This window comes from Meles meles, chromosome 17 (assembly GCF_922984935.1).
Source record: "Meles meles chromosome 17, mMelMel3.1 paternal haplotype, whole genome shotgun sequence".
Taxonomy (NCBI): Eukaryota; Metazoa; Chordata; class Mammalia; order Carnivora; family Mustelidae; genus Meles; species Meles meles.
The window spans coordinates 57,947,055-57,971,063 of record NC_060082.1 but is presented as its reverse complement, the minus strand read 5'-3'; the positions used below and the strand labels follow the sequence as shown (position 1 = coordinate 57,971,063).

Here is a 24,009-nt window from a genome sequence, read left to right as displayed (position 1 = left end):
GTCTGGGCCGGTACTCTATGGTTGTCCGTCCCTCTACGCTTCCTCTCTAGCCGCTCGAGCTCTATGCTCCGCGGTCGCCGGCCGCCCGCCGCCAGCCGGCCAGCGGGGAAGGGTGCGCAGAGGGAGGCGGGGCGGGAAGGCAAGAGGTGTCTCCTCCACCCCAGCGGCGGGAGACCCGAGCAGGCTCTGTGACAGTTCTTCGGCCGCCATGTCAGCGAGCGGGGCTGGAAACAGACCCGGCGTCCAGCCGTAGCCCTGCGTTCGCCTCCGACTCCCAGGTGAGGAGAGGGAGAGCGGGATGCGGGGCGCCGGTCGGCTGGCGGCCGCGCCGGGAAACCCCCCCGGGACCCCGTCGCTCCTCCCCCGGAGCCCCGCGCTGCTGCTGCGCTCCGGGTGCGGGGCTGCCCGGTGCCCTCCGCGCTTGCCCGCGCGCCTCCGCTTGCTGCAGCCGGCTGTCTGTGCGGCGCTCGCCCCCCGCCGCTGCCCCGGCTCCCCACGCCGGGGACCGTCCTTGTCTGCCTTCATACCTGTCCCCTCCGCCACCCCCGAGAACCGCCCGGGGTCTCCCACCCGTACCTCCCTCTGGGCCGGGATCTACCTTAATCTTTATTTTTAATTTGCGGGTTGGACAGATTTAAAGTTGAGGCTTTTAAAAATCAGGGTTTAAAAGCTTTCAATCCCTTCGTCAGCTTAGAAGGGTTGCGACCTCAGGATGCTTATTTTGATCCCTGTGTAAACTTACTCACAGGCGCGCTGTGGCATGCAGTTTTGAAGACCCATTCCAAAGCCTCTAAAAATAGGACGCTCTAATGGCAATTTTGGCAATCTTTTTACCGATTGGGCAATGTTAGGAGCCTCGATTCGTGGAGAGTGATTCCGGGGTTTAAGGATTATACTCAGAAAGAGATTTGCCCATTACTCTTTACACCAGGGCAGGAAGCTGCAGCCAATCAACACCCCCATTAAAATAGGTGCAATCCTTTCTGCTTACTCGACTGGGAGCGTAATTGAGCTTGGTATTTATATGCACGAGGAAAAGGTTTCTAAGGAATGTATCACCTGGCAAATTGAAGTCTGAAGATTATCCTCAGCTGAGGAATCTCAAAATGGATAAAGAAATTGACAGGCAAAGATGTGTGGCCTTTGGGGGATTATAAATTTGCTAGGACACCTTAGAAAGTATTTCAGCAACTGTTGTGGAAGCCCTGGGGACTCCTTGGTCCAAATTTCCTCCAGTTCTTTTTTTGTACGGTTTCCCCATTGACAGTTTTCTGGAAGTGACTCTTGGATCCTCTGGACACCTGAGAAAGCTTTTCTTCTCCATTCTTTCTTTATTTTTTAAAAAAGATTTTATTTATTTGACAGAGAGAGAGAGAGATCTCAAGCAGACAGAGAGGCAGGCCGAGAGATGGGGAAGCAGGCTCCCGGGTGAGCAGAGAGCTGATGCAGGGCTCCTCTGAGGACCCTGAGATCCCAAGACCCTGAGCCAAAGGCAGAGGCTTAACCCACTGAGCCACCCAGTCGCCCCACCCCCTCCATTATTTAAAAAGCTCTCTCCTCTACTCTTTTAAAAAATATATTCATAGATTCAGGAATACATAACTTTTTTTTCCCTCGAAAGCCTGGAGGCCTGAGTACTTTTAAATCAAATAAAAAAGAAATATGTCTTATGCTAGAAGAATAAAGGGTTTGCTTCTAGAAGTGTGTTGTTCTAGCCCTAGAGAAATTAATGTTTCTTATTTTGCTCTTGAGCTGTTTTTTTTTTTCTCTCCTTTCTTTCTTCTTCTCCTTTTTCCTCCCTTAGTTTTGGACAAGAGAATTAAGTTGTAAGTATTTCCTTTTTATAATGTTAGTGGTTGGTTGTGGTTGAGGGTGCTTGAATAATAAAGACAAGATCTTGTATAGCTTTCTGGGGCCCTAGGTACTGGAAATGAAAGAAATGTTAATTTCACTTTAAAGATGTGATTGACATTCTGATCTACTTTATTAGAAACACTTGGTTTGTGTATTTCCCACCTTATTTTCTAAAGAGGTGTAATTTCTGCATCCTGTGCTATTTTTGCCTCTTTGAAGTCAAGTAATCTTTCTTTAAAATGGTGTTAGGGCAAGGTGATTCTATTTTTACATTGTTCTTAAGTTATTTTTATTATAATCTCAATGGATCCAGAAAAGAAAATGCTGCTTTTTCTTTTGACTTTTACTTTTATTATTTAAAGATTATTTATTTTAGAGAGAGGGCGCATGGGGGGTAGAGCACAGGGAGAGAGACAGGAAAAGAAGTGGACTCCCTGCTGAGCAGGGAGCCCCGCATGGGTCTCTACCCTCACAGCTCCAAGATTATGACCTGAAACAAAAACGAAATTTGGAGCCCAGCTGACCAGGCACCCTTCTTTTGGCTTTTATTTATTTAAAGATTTTATTTATTTGGGCGCCTGGGTGGCTCAGTGGGTTGGGCCGCTGCCTTCGGCTCAGGTCATGATCTCGGGGTCCTGGAATTGAGTCCCGCATCGGGCTCTCTGCTCGGCAGGGAGCCTGCTTCCCTCTCTCTCTCTCTCTCTCTCTGCCTGCCTCTCTATCTACTTGTGATCTCTCTCTGTCAAATAAATAAATAAAATCTTTTAAAAAAAAAGATTTTATTTATTTGAGAGAGAGACGGTGAAAAAGAGCATGAATGAGGAGAGGGTCAGAGGGAAAAGCAGACTCCCCATGGGGCTGGGCACCCGATGTGGGACTCGATCCCGGGACTCCAGAGTCATGACCTGAGCTGAAGGCAGCCGCCCAACCAGCTGAGCCACCCAGGCGCCCTATTTATTTATTTTTAAGATTTTACTTATTTATTTGAGAGTGAGCAAGAGAGGGAGCATGAAAGAGGGTCAGAGAGAGAAGCAGACTCCCTGCTAAGCGGGGAGCCCGATGCAGTACTCCTTCTGGGACTCCAGGATCATGACCTGAGCCAAGGGCAGTTGCTTGACCAACTGAGCCACTCAGGTGCCCCTTTTGGCTTTTAAATGGTAGTCATGATTGGGAAATGTCAATTGATAGCTCATGTTTGCTATCAGAACTAAAGGTGTGAGACTATAAGCATTGCTATAGAGACTGTCTGTAATAATCCAACTGTAATGCAAGCCATATGACCAATGTAAAGTTTCCTAAATAAAAAAGAACAAATTAAAAAGTGAAATCAAGGGGTGCCTGGGTGGCTCAGTGGGTTAAAGCCTCTGCCTTCAGCTCAGGTCATGATCTCAGGGTCCTGGGATTGAGCCCTGCATCAGGCTCTTTGCTTGGCAGGGAGCCTGCTTCCCTTCCTGTCTCTCTGCCTACTTGTGATCTCTGTCTGTCAAATAAATAAATTAAAAATCTTTTTAAAAAAAAGTGAAATTAATAATATATTTTATTTAACTCATACAGTTTTAGATGTAATTGATTTGGTAATAATGAGATATTTTGCATTCTCTCATGCTTTATCTACAAAATCAGGTTTTTATACTTAGAGTACATTTGAATTCAGACCAGCCGCATTTCAAGTGCTCAGTAACTACATGTACATAGCAAATGGCTAGGACCTTACTGGGCAGCACATAGCTATAGGATAACTGTATGATTTTTTTAAAAGATTTTTTTAAAAGATTTTATTTATTTGACAGAGATCACAAGTAGGCAGAGAGGCAGGCAGAGAGGGGGAGGGGAAAGAAGGCTCTCTGCCGAGCAGAGAGCCCAATTTGGGGCTCGTTCCCAGGTTCCTGGGATCATGACCTGAGCTGAAGGCAGAGGCTTAGCCCACTGAGCCACCCAGGTGCCCATTTAAAAAAGATTTTATTTATTTATTTGACAGACAGTCACAAGCAGGCAGAGAGAAAGTGGGAAGCAGGCTCCTTGCTAAGCATAGAGCCCAATGTGGGGCTTGATCCCAGGACCCTGAGACCATGACTTGAGCCGAAGGCAGAGGCTTAACGCACTGAGCCACCCAGGTGCCCCAACTGTGTGATATTTAAGATGTCTTCCTACTGAGAGTCTGGAGGAAATCTAGGGGGGTAAGTTTAAAACTCCATTTAGTAAGGTGCTGTGATATTCAAACTGAGAAGTTTGTATGGCAGGAAGAAGGTTCCAAGAAGTCTCTTCCTCTTAGTGTTGACTGTATTCACACTGAGAAGGATGAACAAGTGCATGTTTCCTGAGAGTTGTAAGATGATTAGAATGCTCAGTCATTTCCTGGGCTGTCGTTGTTACAGTTATTGAGGTCTGCATGTCAACAATGTGTCAAGGCCTGTGTGAGTCCCTGTTTCCTTATGGCTATGAAGGAGGGAGAACTTGAAGACCTACAGGAAGATTGACCTTTACTGTGAACAGGTAGAGTTCCTGCTTTTGTAGACTTATTTTCTGAATCAGTTTCAGATGTGGCTTAGAGTTTTGTAAATGTGCTCCTCTCTTTGATGGCATTGCTTATCAAAGGAAAGAGAAAATCTTATCAGCAAAATTCAGAAAGAAAGCATCTACTTTTTGGCTCTAAAACGCTGGGAGCCTGATTACTAGCAAACAACACGTATGTGGTGGCTTAGATAAATTTAAAAGGAAATATGGCACCATTTAAAAACAAAAAAGATTTCATGTATTTGAGAGAGAGAACTGGGGAGAGAAGGGAGGAGAAGTGGAGTTCCCACTCAGCAGGGAGCCCGAGGCAGGGCTCAGTTCCAGGATTGGGGGATCATGACCTGAGGGAAATATATTGCACTTTTTATAGAAAACTACTGACATGCTGGCTAGTTATGTGCTTTAAGTTGTTTTTGCAATGGGGTGATTTACATGGAACCATCTCTTGTTCAGCATCTCTTGTTAAAAAACTGAAAGATAACTCTGTTGGAAAACTAATCCTGCAGCTAACTGACTTCAGTGGGATCAATGGGACCCATCATTAATCCTATCTCAACTTGTATATTCTTTTTTTTTTTTTTTAATTTTAAAAAAAATTTTTTTTTAGAGACAGCAAGAGCAAGGGGAGGGCCAGAGGATAAGAGAATCCCAAGCAGGTGCCATAGCCAGCTTGGAGCCAGACATGGGACACCATTTCAGGACCTTGAGATCATGACCTGAACTGAACTCAGAAGTCACGTGCTTAACCGACTGAGCCACCCTGGTGCCCCTAGACTTGTATATCCTGTTAAACTTCCCTAAATACAACTTTATTTGCACTGTTTACATCTACATTGAATGTTAAAATTCGGTGGCAAAATTCACCTGAAAGATTTAATATTTAATATAATCTAAGAGAAATGCTCCCTCCCTAACCTTTATGGCATAAAGAAATCTTAAATTACATGGTCAGTAAACAAAATTCCTTTGTAAAGACTGGTCATTGTAGATCTGGCATATATTAAAGGATCAGAGATAGACTTGGGGAAGGAGAAGTGATTGGATGGTGCTTGTTTGGTGAGACACACGTGCACATTATAGTAGGAGAATGTGGTGTTTTCATTTGTATTTAAATCTAGATGACTGTCCATTGACACCATTTTAATTGAGTAAGAAAGATAATATATTTTGTTCCTACAAATTAGCCTTGGCATTTTTTTTTTTTTTAATTTGAGGAAGAGTAATTGAGAGTTTGGCAGTTCTCAATTTTTTTTTTTTTTAAGATTTTATTTATTTATTTGACAGACAGAGAGATCACAAGTAGGCAGAGAGGCAGGCAGAGAGAGAGGAGGAAGCAGGCTCCCTGCAGGCTTGATCCCAGGACCCTGAGATCATGACCTGAGCCCAAGGCAGCGGCTTAATCCACTGAGCCACCCAGGCGCTCCCGGCAGTTCTCAATTTTTAAAGAAGATCTTAAATGATTGAAGTGGCCTCTCTATGGATGTTATTATTATTGAGAAATTCCACTCATATACTCACTGTGTCTGTGTTTTGATACTGTTGTGGAACATTCTCTCTGAGGCCCTGAAGATTCACACAAATACAGGCTTTTTTTTTTGTTTGTTTATTTAGGAATCATTCCCTTGGGGGAAATTATATTTTCTTTTAACCAGGGAATACTTTTGTTTTTCACGCATTTGAAATAATTTATTTTAATATTTTTAAAGAAGTACATCACTAGTCGATTGTACCTCAATAAAAGAGAAAGGAAAATCATGTCTGAACAATCCAAAAAAGTATGTCATGTAAAACTTTTCTGAATCTTGTAATAGCTTGAGATTTCTTAAATTCAATCGCTGTTGTGAGATTCTGCTCCCTAAGGTATTTGGAGATAGAAACTTATTAGCAACACCCTGCTCCTCCCTGCCCTCTCTTAGAACTTCCTGTTTTTCATCATCATTAGCCATATGGAAAGGAAAGATAGTAATGTGTCTGTCAAAATACTGACAAATTAAGTTTATTTTTCCGTTTGACAGTAGGAAGAGTGCTGAAGTAGTAAGAGACAAATCCTGTCACCTTTATTGACATTTGGTCTTTTGACATTTTAAATGACAGTACTTGGGCGATTTTAGGAATTAACAGTATCTTCTAATTGTTGTATCTGCTAAATTCTCTTATGAGAATACTTAGCCTGTTTTTCCTGGAAGACTACTACCTAGCTGAATAATTACTGTTTTTTTTTTTTCCTCTGTTAAATGCATCTAGAAAACTCAGCGCATTCAGTGGTTGTGGTTTTTTAATTAGAACGAAGGCAAACTAACATTTAAAGCATCTTTAATACTAGAGACTTTGAAATAATTTCCTTAAAATATGTGAACTTTATGATACGATACAGAATGCTATTGTTTCTGAGTACTTCAGAGCATACCATTTACATTTTACTTTTATGCATACATTGCTTTTCTTGCTACTTTTTTTTTGCAGGTAATAAAACTGTACAACTATATCTCAAAAAGGTTTTCAGAGGAACTGAAAAACATTGCTTAAGATTTTTCAATGAGAACTTTTTTTTTTTAAAGATTTTATTTCTTTTTTTTTTTTTAAGATTTTATTTATTTAGAGAGAGATCACAAGTAGGCAGAGAGGCAGGCAGAGAGAGAGGGGGGAAAGCAGACTCCATGCTGAGCAGAGAGCCCGATGCAGGGCTCCATCCCAGGACCCTGAGATCATGACCTGAGCCGAAGGCAGAGGCTTAACCCACTGAGCCACCCAGGCGCCCCAAGATTTTATTTATTTTCTTGACAGAGAGACAGGGAGAGAGGGAACACAAGTAGAAGGAGTGGGAGAGGGAGAAGGAGACCCCTCGCTGAACAGGGCCCAGTGTGGGGCTCGTGCTGGGCTCCATCCCAGGACCCTGGAATCCTGACCTGAGTCAAAGGCAGACGCTTAATGACTGAGCCACCCAGGCGCCCCTATGAGCACTTATTTTTGTGAAAATGTATTTTATTTACTGCAACCTAGTGGAGTTATCTCTTTTGTACCAGATTACTTCCTTCAGTTTTTCTTTTTCCCTGCTTGTGGAGCATGAAGATGGTTTAGTTAACTCGGGTCTTAAAAGGGTTCATACCACGTAATTGTGATTTCCTCCCTCAAGTTCAACTTAGAAAAGAGTGAAAGTTCGTGGAAACTATGCTGATCAGTAAATTAGGAAATTTTTCGTAATTTTTTTTTTCCTGGAAAAGGCTTTATACTCATTTGTGACTTCTTAATCCAACCAAATTCAGTCACCAGGCTTTATTCTCTTCAACACCTTACAAAGTAATCGCTTCCTTTTGCTCCAATAGTTAAAAAAAATTTTTGTTGTTAGACATCCCAGTTAGAGCAATGCCTATAGCATCGGGAAAGCAATGTAAAGAGCTAAAATTAGCAACAAGGTCATCTGACTTCCTTATTTAATCTTAGAATACAAGTTTTGTGAATGAGGAGAGAAAAAAATGGTTTCTCTTCTTAGTCTTAGATCTGAACTCCAGCTTAAAAATTGATCTCCTAGGTCTTCTATCCACCAGAGCTCATATTTTCACAAGCCAGAGAAAGATGTTTAACATTCACCTAACGTAAAAGAACATTTAATTCAGGAGATAGTTTTTAATTATATCAAGTGGCCTCTTTTTTAATTATAATTCTGTGGATTTTGATGCCTACTGGCTTTATGTCCTTTTTCAGCTGTTACCTGGGGAAAATATAGGGATTCCCTGGTGAACCCCAACAGGGCTTTGACCTTTGTTAAAATGGCTGGCCTTCCCTGACAGCTTCAAAGAATATATTCCTATGCATGCAAAACATGAGCAAAAATTCTGTTTCAAGAACACTTATGGAGGCTGAGGAAACAAATATTCTAAGAATGTCTGTCTTATAACTAAAGCTTCCATACACTTGTATAGTACTGTGTATTTTGTCTAACCTTTGCTGTAGAGTGTCCATTCTGTTCTAGCTCCTCAGAATATGTGAAAAGATATCCAGAATGCCCCCAAACTTATTCTTCCTTACCTCACCTTTTAGTTTCTGTTCTTTTATGGAAAGTTCAAAAGTCAGAACAGATCATGGTTTATTAGAGACTTGAAGTGGGGGAGGAGTATAAACCCTACTCCTTCCCTCTTTCCTCTCCTTCCTTCTCTATTACAAAAGTAATCATGCTCCAAAGAGAAAACGTAGATAAATTTTAACTTGAGGAAAACATGGTTATTCAAAAATTAGTATTTTTTCTGTAGTTGAAGTTAATCAGAAGCTTTAATTTAGAGTCAGAATCCATTGGTCTCTCATGCTACTTAAGATGTCGGATGGATTTGTCAGGAAGAAAGTGAGTACAAGTATACTTTGAGTACACAGACCTAGGCCATACTAGAGTGTATTTATTTATTTATTAGATTTTATTTACTTATTTGACAGACGGAGATCCCAAGTAGGCAGAGAAGCAGGCAGAGAGAGAGGAGGAAGCAGGCTCCCTGCTGAGCAGAGAGCCCGATGCGGGGCTCGATCCCAGGACCGTGGGATCATGACCCGAGCTGAAGGCAGAGGCTTTAACCCACTGAGCCACCCAGGCGCCCCGCTAGAGTGTATTTAATAGTATTTCTTTTTATCATATATGTTTTCTTCAGGGACTATTCACCACTGAAATAAAACATCTTTGGGGAAAATCGTATTATACCAATAATCTTTTATTTATTTATTTATTTTTCTACCAATAATCTTTTAAAGCACCCTAAAGTATCCTTCTCCAGGACAAATTTTTTTCTCTATTGGTTTATCATTTTAGAATTTGTAACCTAGAGTAAACTGCCTTGCCCTGGCATTCTTTCTTTTCCTAAAACCCCATCAAAATACATTCTCTTGAATAACTAAAAGAAAGCATATTCCCCCCCTTTTTTTTTTTAAGATTTTATTTATCTGGGGGAGAGCAAGCAAGCAAAAGAGGAAGAGCAGGGGGGAAGGACAGAGGAAGAGGGAGAGGTAGACTCCCCGTGAGTAGGGAGCCCCGTGAAGGACTCGATCCCAGGCCTCTGAGATCATGACCTGCACTGAAGGCAGACGCTTAACCTTAACCAACTGAGCCACCTAGGCACCCCGAAAGCATATTCACTTTTATACCTGTCTTTTTTCCTGCCTTTCTACCAACTTTCAGTGTGCTCCTGATATAAGTCAACATGTCACTATTAACCAGACAAAAATGCACAAGTCTGGAGTTCTTGATGTGCTTGGACTGGCTAATGGTGGGAGGGGTGGCGGCAGAAAGCAATTGACAGTATGGAGGAGTAGAAATTGAAGGCCGGATCATGGAACGCTGGGAGTGGCCTGTGGAGATGTTGGGGGCTCCTCTGAGGTGCAGAGATTGCTTTGGCGCCAGTAACAACATAAAACTGGTGGTACTGGCTGCACTGGCCAGACAGTACGATGTCACCAGAGATCAGGAGACATGAAGAAATATTCATTCCACAAACATATCAAGTCACTGTTTTTATTGTAAAACACCAAATACTCGTTTTCAGCAGAGAAATCTGCCTCTGATATGCAGGATGGATTGAAAGGGCTATGTGAGGGGTGCTTGGGTGGCTCAGTGGGTTAAAGCCTCTGCCTTCAGCTCAGGTCATGATCCCAGGGTCCTGGGATGGAGCCCCACATCAGGCTCTCTGCTCAGTGGGGAACCCCCCCCACCCCCGCCTGCCTCTCTGCCTGCTTGTGATTCCTATCTGTGCAATAAATAAATAAAATCTTTAAAAGAAAGAAAGAAAGAAAGGGCTCTGTGAGACAGTGAGAGCCTTAAGAGTAAATATGTCAGCCCGAACTCATTTTGAAATTTTCCTAGTAACTTTGGAAATAACACAATTAATGAGTTTTTACTTCTTGTTCAAAAGAAGAATAGAAACTAAGCTAGAGAACTCCTGGCTTAGGTTTCGTGATTTAAAAATAGTGTTAAAATTGTGTTTGATGGGGCTCCTGGGTGGCTCAGTGGGTTAAGCCGCTGCCTTGAGCTTAGGTCGTGATCCTGGGGTCCTGGGATCGAGTCCTGCATCGGGCTTTCTCCTTTGGCGGGGAGCCTGCTCCCCCCTCTCTCTCTCTGCCTGCCTCTCTGCCTACTGGTGCTCTCTGTCAAACAAATAAAAAAATCTTTAAAAAAAATTGTGTTTAATGCTGTGTGGATTATATTCTTTATCCTAGTTGAGTTCATTACTTAATGTTACTGATAATCCTTATGAACCTACACGTTACAGTATACAAGTATATATGCACATTACAACATTCATACACAGTTTGGTGAATAATTCTGAAATATGGTGGCTCGTGAATAAATCCAAACCTAGCATTAGGTCCTGTCAGTTTAATGACTAATGTTTGAGCCCAGAGGTGAACCATATTGTACTAAGTACTGTGAGAAAAGCAGTGGAAATCAGTTTTCACCTCAATATTTGAAGAAAAATATACATCATAAGTATATTTACATAATTTTATTTCTTAATGTCATGAACAGCTGTATATAGATTTGTTTTAATTTTCTAGACAGGGAAAGAAAAATATATGAAAAACTTTGGTGTTTAGTATAATTTATAAAAATTCAGTAAATATTGTGTAGAATTTTATTTTTTTTATTTTATCAGAATTTCAAATGCCACCTTTTTGACTTAGGATTTAGTGAACATGCAGGGATGGATTTTGTAACAGTTGAGATGAGTTCATTTCTAAGATCTGTAATGTTCCTCAGTAGAGATCTATATTTTGTGCCCTTGAAAAATGGCTTTGTAGGAACTCCTGTTTCTCTAGGTTATTGGCAGATATTTCAGGCAACTCTTTGATGGTTCTAAAAATAGAACAAAAAAAGCATTGGCTGTCTTCTGAAATGGTGAATAAACACACATCCCAAAAGGAAGAAAACCCTCAGTATATTATATGAGATAATGTGTGTCAAAGTGATTACCTTCCATGGGGTGTAGCATACAGAAAGCACTTAGTAAATGATGTGTTTTGTTTAAAATTTGCTAAACGTTTGTGATAACCTTGTATTTACTTGTATTATTTTCTTTTTAAAGAGAGAGGTGAACAGTATTAGTATTTAGAGTAATGGTAGCATTATTAGTGATTTTTTAAAAATATGTTCTTGATTCCTTTTTTTTTAAAGATTTTATTTATTTGACAGACACATCACAAGTGGGCAGAGAGGCGGGCAGAGACAGAGAGAGGGGGAAGCAGGCTCCCCACTGAGCAGAGAGACCAATGCGGGGCTCCATGCCAGGACTCCGGGATCATGACCTGAGCTGAAGGCAGAGGCTTTAACCCACTGAGCCACCCAGGTGCCCCTTGATTCTACTTTTTTAAGATTTTATTTATTTTAAAGATTTTTAAAAAATTTATTTGACACAGAGAGAGAGAGAGAGAGATCACAAGTAGGCAGAGAGGCGGGGAAAGGGGGAAGCAGGCTCCCTCCTGAGCAGAGAACCTGATGCAGGGCTCTATCCCAGGACCCTAAGACCCTGACCTGAGCTGAAGGCTGAGGCTTAACCCATTGAGCCACCCAGGCATCCCAAGATTTTATTTATTTTAGAGAAAGAGAGAGAGAGAGAGAGAAGGCACATGAGGTAGAGCCGGGGGAGGGGCAGAGGGAGAGGGATTGAGAGGATCCCAAACAGACTCCCCAGTGAGTGCAGAGCCTATGCGGGACTTGATCCCAGAAACCTGAGATCATGACCTGAGCTGAAACCAAGAGTCAGATACTTAACCGACTGAGCCACTCAGGCACCTCGTGATTCAACTTTTAAAAAAAGTTTTGAGTATTAAAATTTATCTTTAGGGCGCCTGGGTGGCTCAGTGGGTTAAGCCTCTGCCTTCAGCTTAGGTCATGATCTCAGGGCCCTAGGACAGAGCCCCGAGTCAGGCTCTTAATGCTCAGCAGGGAGCCTGCTTCCTGCCCCCCTCTCTGCCTGCTGCTCTGCCTACCTGTGATCTCTCTCTCTGTGTCTGTCAAATAGGAAAAAAAAATGTTAAAAAAAAACCCATATCTTTAAATATGCAAAATATAGAAAAGTGCCAAAAAAGAAAAAAAAAATCACTTGTACTCCCATTGACCAAGAAAAGGAACTGGTAACAGTTTTGTGTATTTACTTTCAGTATCTGCAGTGTGTGAACACAGTTGAGATCCTGTGATGTGTTTCAGATTCTACTTCACTCGTTGTTTTGTAGATTCATAATGTACGTACTTTGTGACTTTGTAACACTGGAGTATAGGCTGCTGATGGAGTTGCTCCTCTGTCATGGAACATTTAGGTTGTTTCCTGTTTATCACTGACCGCCACAGAGACCTTGCACAAACTATCGAACCACTTTTCCCCTTAGTTTTTGCATGTGTAGATGGGGGAAATGATACTTCATTGGAGTCGCAAAGATTAACTGAAATAATGTGTATGGAATTATGCAGAGCAGTTTCTGGAACAAAATAAACCTTTAAAAGGATGCCTCCACGTCCAACTTTGTGCATAGAAGATCCCTCTCCCCCTCTTCTTTTTTTTTTTTTTTTTTTTTTGTTGATATTCAGAGTATTTCTTTCCCATTTATCTTCAGAAATAAAGCTACTAGGTCTTAATTGTTTTGATATTCTTGCTATGTATTGTGAAGTTGTTTTCTGATACGTTGTGCCAATTTACATTGAGACTGAGGGGCCTGTTTCAATGTGTATTTCATTGAATCCTTACCAATACTATATATCTTGTTTTTAAAAATGCATGTACATTTTAGGGTGCCTGGATGGCTCAGTGGGTTAAAGCCTCTGCCTTCGGCTCAGGTCATGATCCCGGGGTCCTGGGATCAAGCCCCTCATTGGTCTCTCTGCTCAGTGGGGAGCCTGCTTCCCTCTCACTCTCTGCCTGCCTCTCTGCCTACTTGTGATCTCTGTCTGTCAAATAAATAAATAAATAAAAATCTTAAAAAAAAATCCATGTACATTTTAGAGGTAAATAAGTTGCCCATTGTAGTCAGGGAAGACGTTTTATAAAAGACTAGTATGGAATAAAGAGAGATGTGTTGCTGAGAGACTGGTAACAAGGCTTGGGAGTTGGGATTTTAGCTAAAATACAGGCAGTAATGAGTTCAGGAGTCCTCCGGCTACTCCTCTTGCTTTCCCCAGCCAGCCAGTCCATTTCCTCTAAAAACTCCTGGTCTTTGTACCTGTATTTTTTTAAAAAAGGTTTTATTTATTTATTTGACAGAGAGAGACCACAAGTAGGCAGAGAGGCAGGCAGAGAGAGAAAGGTAAGCAGGGTCTCTGCCAAGCAGAGAGCCCGATGCGGGGCTTGATCCCAGGACCCTGGGATCATGACCTGAGCTGAAGGCAGAGGCTTTAACCCACTGAGCCACCCAGGTGCCCCCTTCGTACCTGTGTTGAAGTGCCTGTCCCATCCCACCTGTCCTTCTTGTCCATCTATCTAATATTTTGATTCATTCTTAATCTCCTCCATGTCTTTTCCTGTCCAGGCGCCTGCCCGGCTAAAACAACAGAGCACAGCAGAGTGTTCTCTGCCGGCAGCCTCCCTTGAGGAAGAAAGAAGGTGACTGAGCCCACCAAGTTTAGTAATTACCAAATTTACCAAACACATAAATCAGTATACCTCCCCAGAGGTGAGTAAAGGAGTCTATCAGGAATGGGGAAGGTTTCTTTACTAACACAACTCTCATTTTTTGTATTAACTCTGTCACATTCCTAGTGAATAAAAAGAAAAAAAAATAGCATATGTTTAAGGCTTTTTGAAGTTTTCTTTCTTTCTTTTTTTGAAAGATTTTTTAAAAAGATTTTATTTATTTATTTGAGAGGAGAGAATGAGAGAGAGCGAGCACAAGAGGGGGAAAGTCAGAGGGAGCAGCAGACTTCCTGCTCAGCAGGGAGCCCAATGCGGGACTGGAGCCTGATGTGGGACTTGATCCTGGGACCCCCAGGATCATGACCCAAACTGGAGGCAGTTGCTTAACCAACTGATCCTCCCAGGCACCCTAAGAGATTTTATTTTATTATTATTTTTTTAAGATTTTATTTATTTATTTATTTATTTATTTTTTAAAAATATTTTATTTATTTATTTGACAGACAGAGATTACAAGTAGGCAGAGAGGCAGGCAGAGAGAAAGGAGGAAGCAGGCTCTCCACGGAGCAGAGAGCCCGATGCGGGGCTCGATCCCAGGACTCTGGGATCATGACCTGAGCCGAAGGCAGAGGCTTTAACCCACTGAGCCACCCAGGCGCCCTAAGATTTTATTTATTTATTTGACAGGCAGAGATCACAAGTAGGCAGAGAGGCGGGCAGAGAAAGAGGGGGAAGCAGGGTCCCCGCTGATCAGAAAGCCCAATGCGGGGCTCGATCCCAGGATCCTGGGGTCATGACCTGAGCCGAAGGCAGAGGCTTCAACCCATTGAGCCACTCAGGCACCCTAAGAGATTTTATTTTTAAGTAATCTCTACACCCAACATAGGGCTTGAACTTACAACTCCAAGGTCAAGAGTTACATGCTGTACCGACTGAGCCAGCCAGGCACCCCTACATGTTTTCTGAGTATAAAAATAATACAACTTACAATTCTATGGAAAGACAAGTAATCCAGTTTAAAAATGGGCAAAGTATCTGAATAGACCTTTCTCCAAAAAAAAATATGCGCGTGGTCAGTAAACACATGAAAAGATGCTCACTAGCCATCAGGGAAATGCAAATAAAAACCACAATGAGATAACTCTTTATACTTGAGAGGAAGAAATTGGAACCCTTACACGTTGCTGGTGGGAATATAAAATGATGTCACAACTGTGAAAAATGTGGTTTCTCAGTAACTTAAACATCAACTTAGCATGTGACCCAGCAGTTCCACTTCTAGGTATATACTGAAAAGAATCGAAAACAGGTGTTCAAGAAAGAAAAAGTCTTGTATAGGAATGATTATATCAGTATTATTCACAATAGCCAAAAAGTAGAAACAACTCAAATGTCCTTCAGCTGAGGAGTGGATAAAATGTGCTATGTTGATACAATGGAATATGTTTTGGCAATAAAAGAAATGAGGTATTGATAATATGTTGCCACATGGATATATCTTGAAAACATTATGCCAAACAAAATAAGCCAGGCCCAAACTACATACTGTATGATTCCATTTATATGAAATATTTAGAATAGGCAAATCGATGGAGACAAAGTAGATTTGTGGTTCAGTGGGTGCGTGGGGTTGGGGGGAGAGCGAGCTGAGAGAATGTAAAGTGACTTTTTTTTTTTTTTAAGATTTTTAAATTATTTATTCACTTGACAGAGATCACAAGTAGGCAGAGAGGCAGGCAGAGAGAGGAAGGGAAGCAGGCTTCTTGCCGAGCAGAGAGCCCCATGCAGGGCTCGATCCCAGAACCCTGGGATCATGACCTGAGCTGAAGACAGAGGCTTTAAACCACTGAGCCACCCAGGTGCCCCTGTAAAGTGACTCTTATTAAGTGTATGTGTATGAGAGAGTGGGGAGATCCTTTCTGGAGTGATGAGGAAATATTCTAAAATTTCTTGTGACAGAGTTGCACAGCTTTGTGAATATACCAAAAACAGTTGAATTGTACATTTTAAATGTGTAAATTGTATAGGAATGTGAGTTATATCTCAATAAAGCTATGATTTTTAAAAACTCAATTGGGGGAAAAATGCATGTTTATTACATAAGATGTATAAAATACAGAGAAGTGCAAAAAGGAATAAAGTGAACTTATTAGAATATTCATTTTGATGAGCTACAAGAAAATAATATGAGCTTATTCAAGGTCATCGCAGTTAATACCAATTTCAAGTTGTGATCAGAAATTGAATTTTTATAGAGCAGTGAACATCATATTAAATTGATGCTATTTTAATTTTATTGTTTTTTAAATTAATTTTTAAATTCGTTTTGGTTTAATAGTCATATTGTAGTTATAAGCACATAAACATTCTGTTTTTACATATTTGGGATTATAAGTAAAGATAAGATGTCATGTCAGTGCTTAAGGACCATCATAATTTTTATTATGTTTTTTAAGTGAAACCATTCAAGAAAAATATGGCATAAATAGTTACAGTTGAAACGGCTCATGTTTTTATTGCTGAGGAAATTAAGACTCAGAGAGATGTCTTGCCTGAGCTTTTCAAACAAGCTGTGAACAGGGCTTGGATTAGAATTCAGACTTTACTACTCGCAACCCCATGTTATTTCTGCTTTATCACTTTTTCTTTTCCCCGACTCCCAGTCGCTACTAACAGCTTGTCTTTTACTGTTGTTCCATGTACATGTGCTCTGTCTCCTCAAATAGAGTGAGTAGTCCTGGAGATTACACTTCTTAATTCTTTGATTAAAAAAATTCAATCTAGTAAATTTGAAAATCTAATCGGCTTTATAACCTGACTCATGAATCAGGCACCACCGCACCTAGCAAGTCAAGGGAAGCTCCACAGATGGGAAAGGCTTTAAAAAGCAGAACAAGGAGGTCATAGACAGAAGAATGGATTATTTGAGATGAGGTCACCTTTTTGGGGGGACATAAGTCTTTTTTTTTTTTTAATGTAAGGATCTTATTAGTGGATTACCTCAAATTTCTTTGGGAGATAGATTGCCTTCTTAGCACTGACCAGAACATTCCTGACGACCAGTTAAGACTGCATTTCTAGAGAAGGTTGGAACTGCAGGCAGGTGAGGTTATGAATGCCCAGTTTGGCAACTTGGCCTAAGTGAAGCCATTTTGGGCCTGTGGTTTTCTTTTTAACCCTTTTTTTATCCCGTTCCCTTTTCCCCTTCTGCCTGGCGGTATGTACTTCGTAGGTACTCAGTAAACTATGTTCATAAAAGATGTTAACTTTGCCTTTAGGAAGCCATGAAAACATGGTCTTCAGAATTTAAAGGAGCACCAGCATGGAAGCATTTGGAAGTCTTGTTCTTTTTTTTTAAAGATTTTACTTATTTATCTGATAGAGAGATCACAAGTAGGCAGGGGTGGGGGGAAGCAGGCTCTCCACCAAGCAGAGAGCCCGATGTGGAGCTTGATCCCAGGACCCTGAGATCATGACCTGAGCCAAAGGCAGAGGCCTAACCCACTGAGCCACCCAGGCGCCCCTGGAAGTCTTGTTCTAACAAGAAACAAGTAAAGTAACTTTTTTACTTTAAAAAGTTTAAAAGATTGATTTTGGTTTTTACCTTTTTAGAAAATAGCCTGCCCTCTCTTTTTTGATGGGACACTGCCAAGTTAATGCTTTCTCTGAAGGTTGCTAAAGTGGACATTGTCCTTTCAGTAGAGCAAAAAGCATGTCCTGAGGAAATAATTAAGGTGCAAATGTTTTTGTGGTTAAAACCTTTTCAAAATTGGCAGTTCATATGAAATGAAGACTTAAGTAGCACAAGGAAATCCTGCCACACTGTTCTGACTTTGTAGTTTTTCTCCCACCACATTCCTTCTTTCTGTCTCCTGCTTTTATCTCCTTCTGCTAATTCTTTTTGTAGACCCTCTGACCCTTCTTTGGGTTATTTTTGAACTAACTGTGGGGTCAGGTTACTTCCAAACTCAGTAGTCTCGGTGATATCCTATACTCCATCCACTATTTTTTTTTTTAAGATTTATTTATTTATTTGACAGAGAGAGATCACAAGTAGGTAGAGAGTCAGGCAAAGAAGGAGGGGGAAACAGGCTCCCTACTGAGCAGGGATCCTGATGCAGGCCTTGATCCAAGGACCCTGCGATCATGACCTGAGTGGAAGGCAGAGGCTTAACCCACTGAGCCACCCAGGCGCCCCTCCATCCACTACTTTATCCTCATTATGCAAATCCTCATATGCATATTTCCACTTTGACTTGGATCTTTGAAGTTACTCGTATTATTTTATGGTCTTTTACCTTTAAAATTCAGGACAGTCCTATTAATAAAATGATGTCTTAATTTCAGTATGGCCAGTCATGATTCTTCTTGGAACCAGTTTTATTCCATTGTTTCAAAGATTTTCATTTTGCCATTTATTTATCTATCTAAGCTTTTTTTTTTTTTTTTCTCATTTATCTGACAGAAAGAGACAGTGAGAGATGGAACACAAGCAGGGGGAGTGGGAGAGGAAGAAGCGGGCTTCCTGCCAAGCAGGGAGCCCGACGCGGGTCTCAATTCCAGAACCCTGGGACCATTACCTGAGACGAAGGCAGATGCCCAATGACTGAGCCACCCAGGAGCCCCTCATTTTGCCTTTTAAGTGGGCATGGAATGCTCTTTATGTTTTTTCTCTCATGGAGAAAGCCAGTCAAGAATGTGAGAAGAACCTTTCTAGTAAAATTGTAGTTGAAGAGGAAAAAAAACGGACAAGTTTTAAAATAAATTTGATGTTGGTCTGGTTCCATCTGTCTCATTTCTATCTTCGGAAAAAAATTAACAGTTCTTCTGTGTTTTCTTTGAATATTTAACCTTTCTTCTTTAATTTGCATAACATGAGCAGCAAGGGTTTATAATTACAGGCTCACAACTTTTCTAGGTCAGAAAGTACAGTAGGCCCATTTAATTTTGTTGCCTTTTGTTGCTGTTGTTTTTACTAATTCATGCTTCTTTTTGGGAATTTGCTGACTTGTTCTTATCATATTTCATCCTTCAGAGACAAAAATACTCTCTGTTTGGAGTTCCTCCTCCATGTCTGTTTCCTACCAGATAATATTGGGGTTTTTTGTTGTTAAATAGATTCTAAACATCATCTTAAGTGATGTGAACATTTTTTTCCTTAGGTAAGAGGTAGTAAAAGAGAGACATTAGTATTTTGGTCCAGCTGAGCAAGGGTTTATAAACACCTGTGGGGTGCCTCAGTCTCTGTGGAGGGCACAAGAAGTAACACATTTTCTTGCTTCAGACCCTTGAATTCCACTCGGGGAATAATCTTCATGCATGAAATAACTCATGGAAAATCCCGAAGCAATAAAGAAGTCAACGCAAGACCTTATCTACTAGATACTTTTTAAACTACAGTGCTTATTTCATTTAAAGAAGTTTTTGAAGATGCGTATGTAGAATTTATGTCACGGAGTATCTCAAACTTCCTCTGGACTTTTCTCAGACCAGATAATAGAGACTCAAAATTTCCTTTCCTTCTCCTGACTTGTCCCAAGGCTTCGTCCTCAGCCCCTTGCTCTGATTGCACCATCTGCGTGGCCCTCGGAGGCCTCACGCACTCTTGAGCTCCTTAGCCTAGGTTCGAGCCCGAATTCCCACTGCTGTTCAGCCTCGGATGAGTTGTTTAAACTATCCGTGCCTGGGTTTGTTCCCCATACGCTGGGGGCGCTGACAGTGACCGACCGATAGAAGCATTGCGAGGATGCGGGGTAATGTACGCGTGGCGCAGGGGGAGCCCCGTGTAAACGTCTGTATTTATTTTCCTGCTCTGTTAGGACACTGACTCCTGACAGCAAACATTCTGTGGTGTCACGTATTTGAACCTAAAGATTTTTTTTTTTAGTTTTGTGGGGTTTTTTAAGTCTGCTCTAGAATATCTGTTTTGTTGTTGTTGTTGTGTTTTTTTTTTTTAAAGATTTTATTTATTTATTTGACAGAGATCACAAGTGGGGAGAGAGGCAGGCAGAGAGAGAGAGAGAGAGAGGAGGAAGCAGGCTCCCCGCCAAGCAGAGAGCCTGACGCGGGACTCGATCCCAGGACCCCGAGATCATGACCTGAGCTGAAGGCAGCAGCTTAAACCACTGAGCCACCCAGGCGCCCCTGTGTTTTTTTTTTTTTAATATATATTTTATTTATTTGACAGAGAGAAATCACGACTAGGCAGAGAGGCAGGCAGAGAGAGAGGAGGAAGCAGGCTCCCTGCGGAGCAGAGAGCCTGATGCGGGTCTCGATCCCAGGACCCCGGGATCATGACCTGAGCCTAAGGCAGAGGCTTTAACCCACTGAGCCACCCAGGCGCCCATGTTGTTGTTGTTTTTTAAAGATTTTATTTATTCATTTGACAGACACAGGGGGAGAGGGAACACAAGCAGGGGGAATGGGAGAGGGAGAAACAGGCTTCCTGCCAGACAAGGAGCCGGATGTGGGGCTCGATCTTAGGACCCTGGGATCATGACCCGAGCCAAAGGCAGACGCTTAACCAACTGAGCCACTTGGGCGCCCCTATAACATCTGTTTTTTTTTTTTTTAATATTTTATTTATTTATTTGACAGAGATCACAAGTAGATAGAGAGGAAGGCAGAGAGAGAGAGAGAGGGAAGCAGGCTCCCTGCTAAGCAGAGAGCCCGATGCGGGACTCGATCCCAGGACCCTGAGATCATGACCTGAGCCGAAGGCATCGGCTTAACCCACTGAGCCACCCAGGCGCCCCACATCTGTTTTAACAAAAAATAGCGTCTGCCTTTCTTCCCACCCCTGATTTTGGGAGCGAATTGGTGTTACCAAAAAGGGCACGTTTATCATCCTTTGACTTTGCAGAGCCTCAATCAGCTTTTATTCTTTCCTCGTTCTTCTTTCTATTAAATATTCATCAATCATGTCTTGCTGCCTACCAGGTCTTGTATGTGTGCTTTCCGCGAGCTTATACGTTCTTCTCAGAGAGGGGTTCTGTCCTGTTGGTGATGGTGACAATTATAACAATTACTGAACATGATGTCGTGTGTCTTGCTGTCACTAAAAAATTCATTTGCACAAGCAGTCAGCAAGACAGGCATTTTAATATTGCAGTTAGAGTATAAAGAATGACTGAAAGTGTCATTCAGCGTTTTATTTGCTCTTAGTAATCTGCCAGTACTTGATTATTCTCAGGCTTTCCTAAAACAGACTTACATGCTGAAAGAGAATGTGTTCATTCAGCAGACAGTCCTTGACGGACCGTCCTGCATTTAGCACTCACTGGCTTAGGCACTAGGAAGAAAAAAGTGGCAGTGTACGGTAATTAACAGTGCACGCTCCAAATTCACATAGATCTGGGTTCAGATCTCCGTTCTGCTACTTACTTGCCACATAAACTAGAGCCAGTTACTTATGTCTTTGTTTCCTCATCTATAACAGGAGAAAAATAGTAAAGTTTCTATGAGAATGAAGTGAAATAAGGTGTAAAGTGTGAACGCAGTACCTAGTATTCATTAAGTGTTCAATAAATATTATGTTTTATCAAGAGTTCTTTGAGGAGGATAGGGTGGGGGCAGCTATCTAATGGTCTTGAATTTCCTTTTTTTTTTTTTTTAAGTCGTCTCCACCCACAGCATGGAGCTGAATGTGGGGCTTGAACTCATGACCCTGAGATTAAGACATGAGCTGAAATTGAGTTGGATGCTTAGCCGACTGAGTCACCCAGGTGCCCGCAATGGGCTTGAGCTTTAACTGTCAAATGGAGAAAGAAAAGGAATCCGTCAAGACTGAGCCAAGGAACCCAAGTAGGGCATTGGTGCTGAGAGTTCCACATACAGCCAGGACCCTTGATGGACTGGGGGGTAGGGGTAGTAATCTGCCTGATAGGAAAGGGAGAAGTTTTTCTGTTTCTGCCTTGGCATTATATTGAAGGGAGCAGTTTCCCTGAGACATTGTAACCATAGGTCTATTAACCCTGTGGTTTCCGGTCCGTATGAGTGCTTTCCTCAGCTGAGAACTAATATAAAAACTGGCCCTGGGGGCACCTGGGTGACTCAGTGGGTTAAAGCCTCTGCCTTCAGCTCGGGTCATGATCTCAGGGTCCTGGGATTGAGCCCCACATCAGGCTCTCTGCTCAGTGGGGAGCCTGCTTCCGCACCCATCTCTGCCTGCCTCTATGCCTACTTGTGATCTCTCTCTCTGTCAAATAAAGAAAAAAAAAGTTCCTTTAAAACAAAACAAAACAAACTGGCCCTGGCTGGTAACACAACCTGGGAGGCCTGGAAAAAGCAAAAGCAGTCTGGAACGAGTGATCCTAAATTAGCCTACGCAAAACTCCCACCAATGAAGCTCCTCACTGCAGAGGCTCCGAATTAAAAAATTACAAAAAATTATGAAATCTCAAAATTTAAAATAATCCACCATGGTTAAGAGTCAACAGAAACAATAAACAACACATTTAGATTTCCCAAAATTTAAAAGAATGAACATTTTTTCTTTTTTTAAGATTTTTATTTATTTGACAGAAAGAGTACAAGTAGGGGGAGCAGCAGGCAGAGAGAGAGAAGCAGGCTCCCCACTGAGTAGTGAACCCGATGTGGGGCTTGATTCCAGGGCTCTGGGATAATGACCTGAGCCGAAGGCAGTTGCTTAACCAACTGAGCCACCCAGATGCCCAAGAATGAGCATTTTCTGACTTAGAAAATGTGGGATAAGAAACATGGGAAAAGATTGTATGAAAAAATTAGAGACATTTTAGATAGTACTCTCTGTGCCTTCTGGAACTAAAAGATAGTCACAGAAATAAGCTGAATGAACAAATTAAGTATTAGATTATACACAGCTAAAGAAAGAAATACTTAACTGGATATTGTGAGTATTTTTTTAAAGATTTATTTGTTTGAGAGAGAGTGAGTGGGGAGGGGCAAAGGGAGAGTTAGAAGCAGACTCCCTGCTGAGAAGGACCCCCCCCCCCTACGAGGGGCTCAATCCCAGGACCGTGGGATCACAAACTGAGCCGAAATCAAGATCTCTCGCTCAACCAATTAAGCCTCCCAGTCGTTCCAGGATGTTGTGAATTTTGATAATGAATTCAAGCCCCTGATGATAGTACAAAAATCTAAAGAGAAATTGCAAAGGAGGTTGACTGATATAGTTGATACAGGAAGAAAACCTAATTAATGTACATCCAACAGACATTAGAGGAGGAGAGTAACATCAGTGGGGGAGAGGTTATCTTTAAGGATGTACTGATGGTTTACCAAAATTGATTTAAAACACAAACTCTCAGATTTGGAAATCACACAGAGTCCTAAGCAGAGTAAATACAACTAGATTTCCATTTAGAACAGGATTTTATGATTGCTTCTACACCCAGCGACTATTTCCAGAGCGGTCTTAAGTTATCTTTTTTTTTAATTTTATTTATTTATTTGAGAGAGAGACAGACAGAGAGAGCATGAGAGGGGAGAAGGTCAGAGAGAGAAGCTGGAAGCCCGATGCGGAACTCGATCCTGGGACCCTGGGATCATGACCTGAGCCAAAGGCAGTCGTCCAACCAACTGAGCCATCCAGGCGTCCGGGTCTTAAGTTATCTTTATGGATGACCTTAGTAGTTTCCCATACGTTACCTCATCTCATTCTTACAACAAAGAAATCAAGGCTCCTACAGCTGAACTAATTTGGGGACAATTACCCAGCTAATAAGTACAGGCACCTGTTTTCAAATGGAAGAGGGAACAAGTCCAAAGTCAGAACATCGCTTCGTTTTGTTCCATTCTGCCTCTAGTGTTCGCTCCATGCTTTGAGGTGGAACTTCTGGTACTTAGGAATGATGGGGAATTATATTCTTGAATATAGTAATAAACTGTACTGAGTTTCTACATTTTTAATTAAAATTTAACATTAGCAGTTGCCTGTTTAGTGATGCTTTCCTTGCATTTAAAAAAAAAACACCTTTGGGGCACCTGGGTGGCTCAGTGGGTTAAGCCTCTGCCTTCGGCTCAGGTTGTGAAAACAGGGTCCTGGGATCGAGCCCCACATCGGGCT

At 41.7% G+C, this 24,009-nt stretch overlaps 1 protein-coding gene across 5 annotated transcripts in view; it reads left to right on the top strand.

Annotated features, from left to right (window-relative positions):
- Positions 1 to 49: 49 nt before the first annotated feature.
- Positions 50 to 24,009, top strand: part of CNST (consortin, connexin sorting protein) — a 119,662-nt gene continuing 95,702 nt past the window's right edge. The window contains exons 1-3 of one of the 5 annotated variants that reach the window (XM_045983062.1): positions 50 to 278; positions 4,230 to 4,347; positions 13,861 to 14,004. The gene's annotated coding sequence lies outside the window, so the exon portion shown is untranslated. Of the gene's footprint in view, positions 279 to 1,804; positions 1,827 to 4,229; positions 4,348 to 13,860; positions 14,005 to 24,009 lie in introns of all 5 variants that reach the window. The other 4 variants (XM_045983061.1, XM_045983064.1, XM_045983063.1 and 1 more) reach the window with 4 other exon arrangements.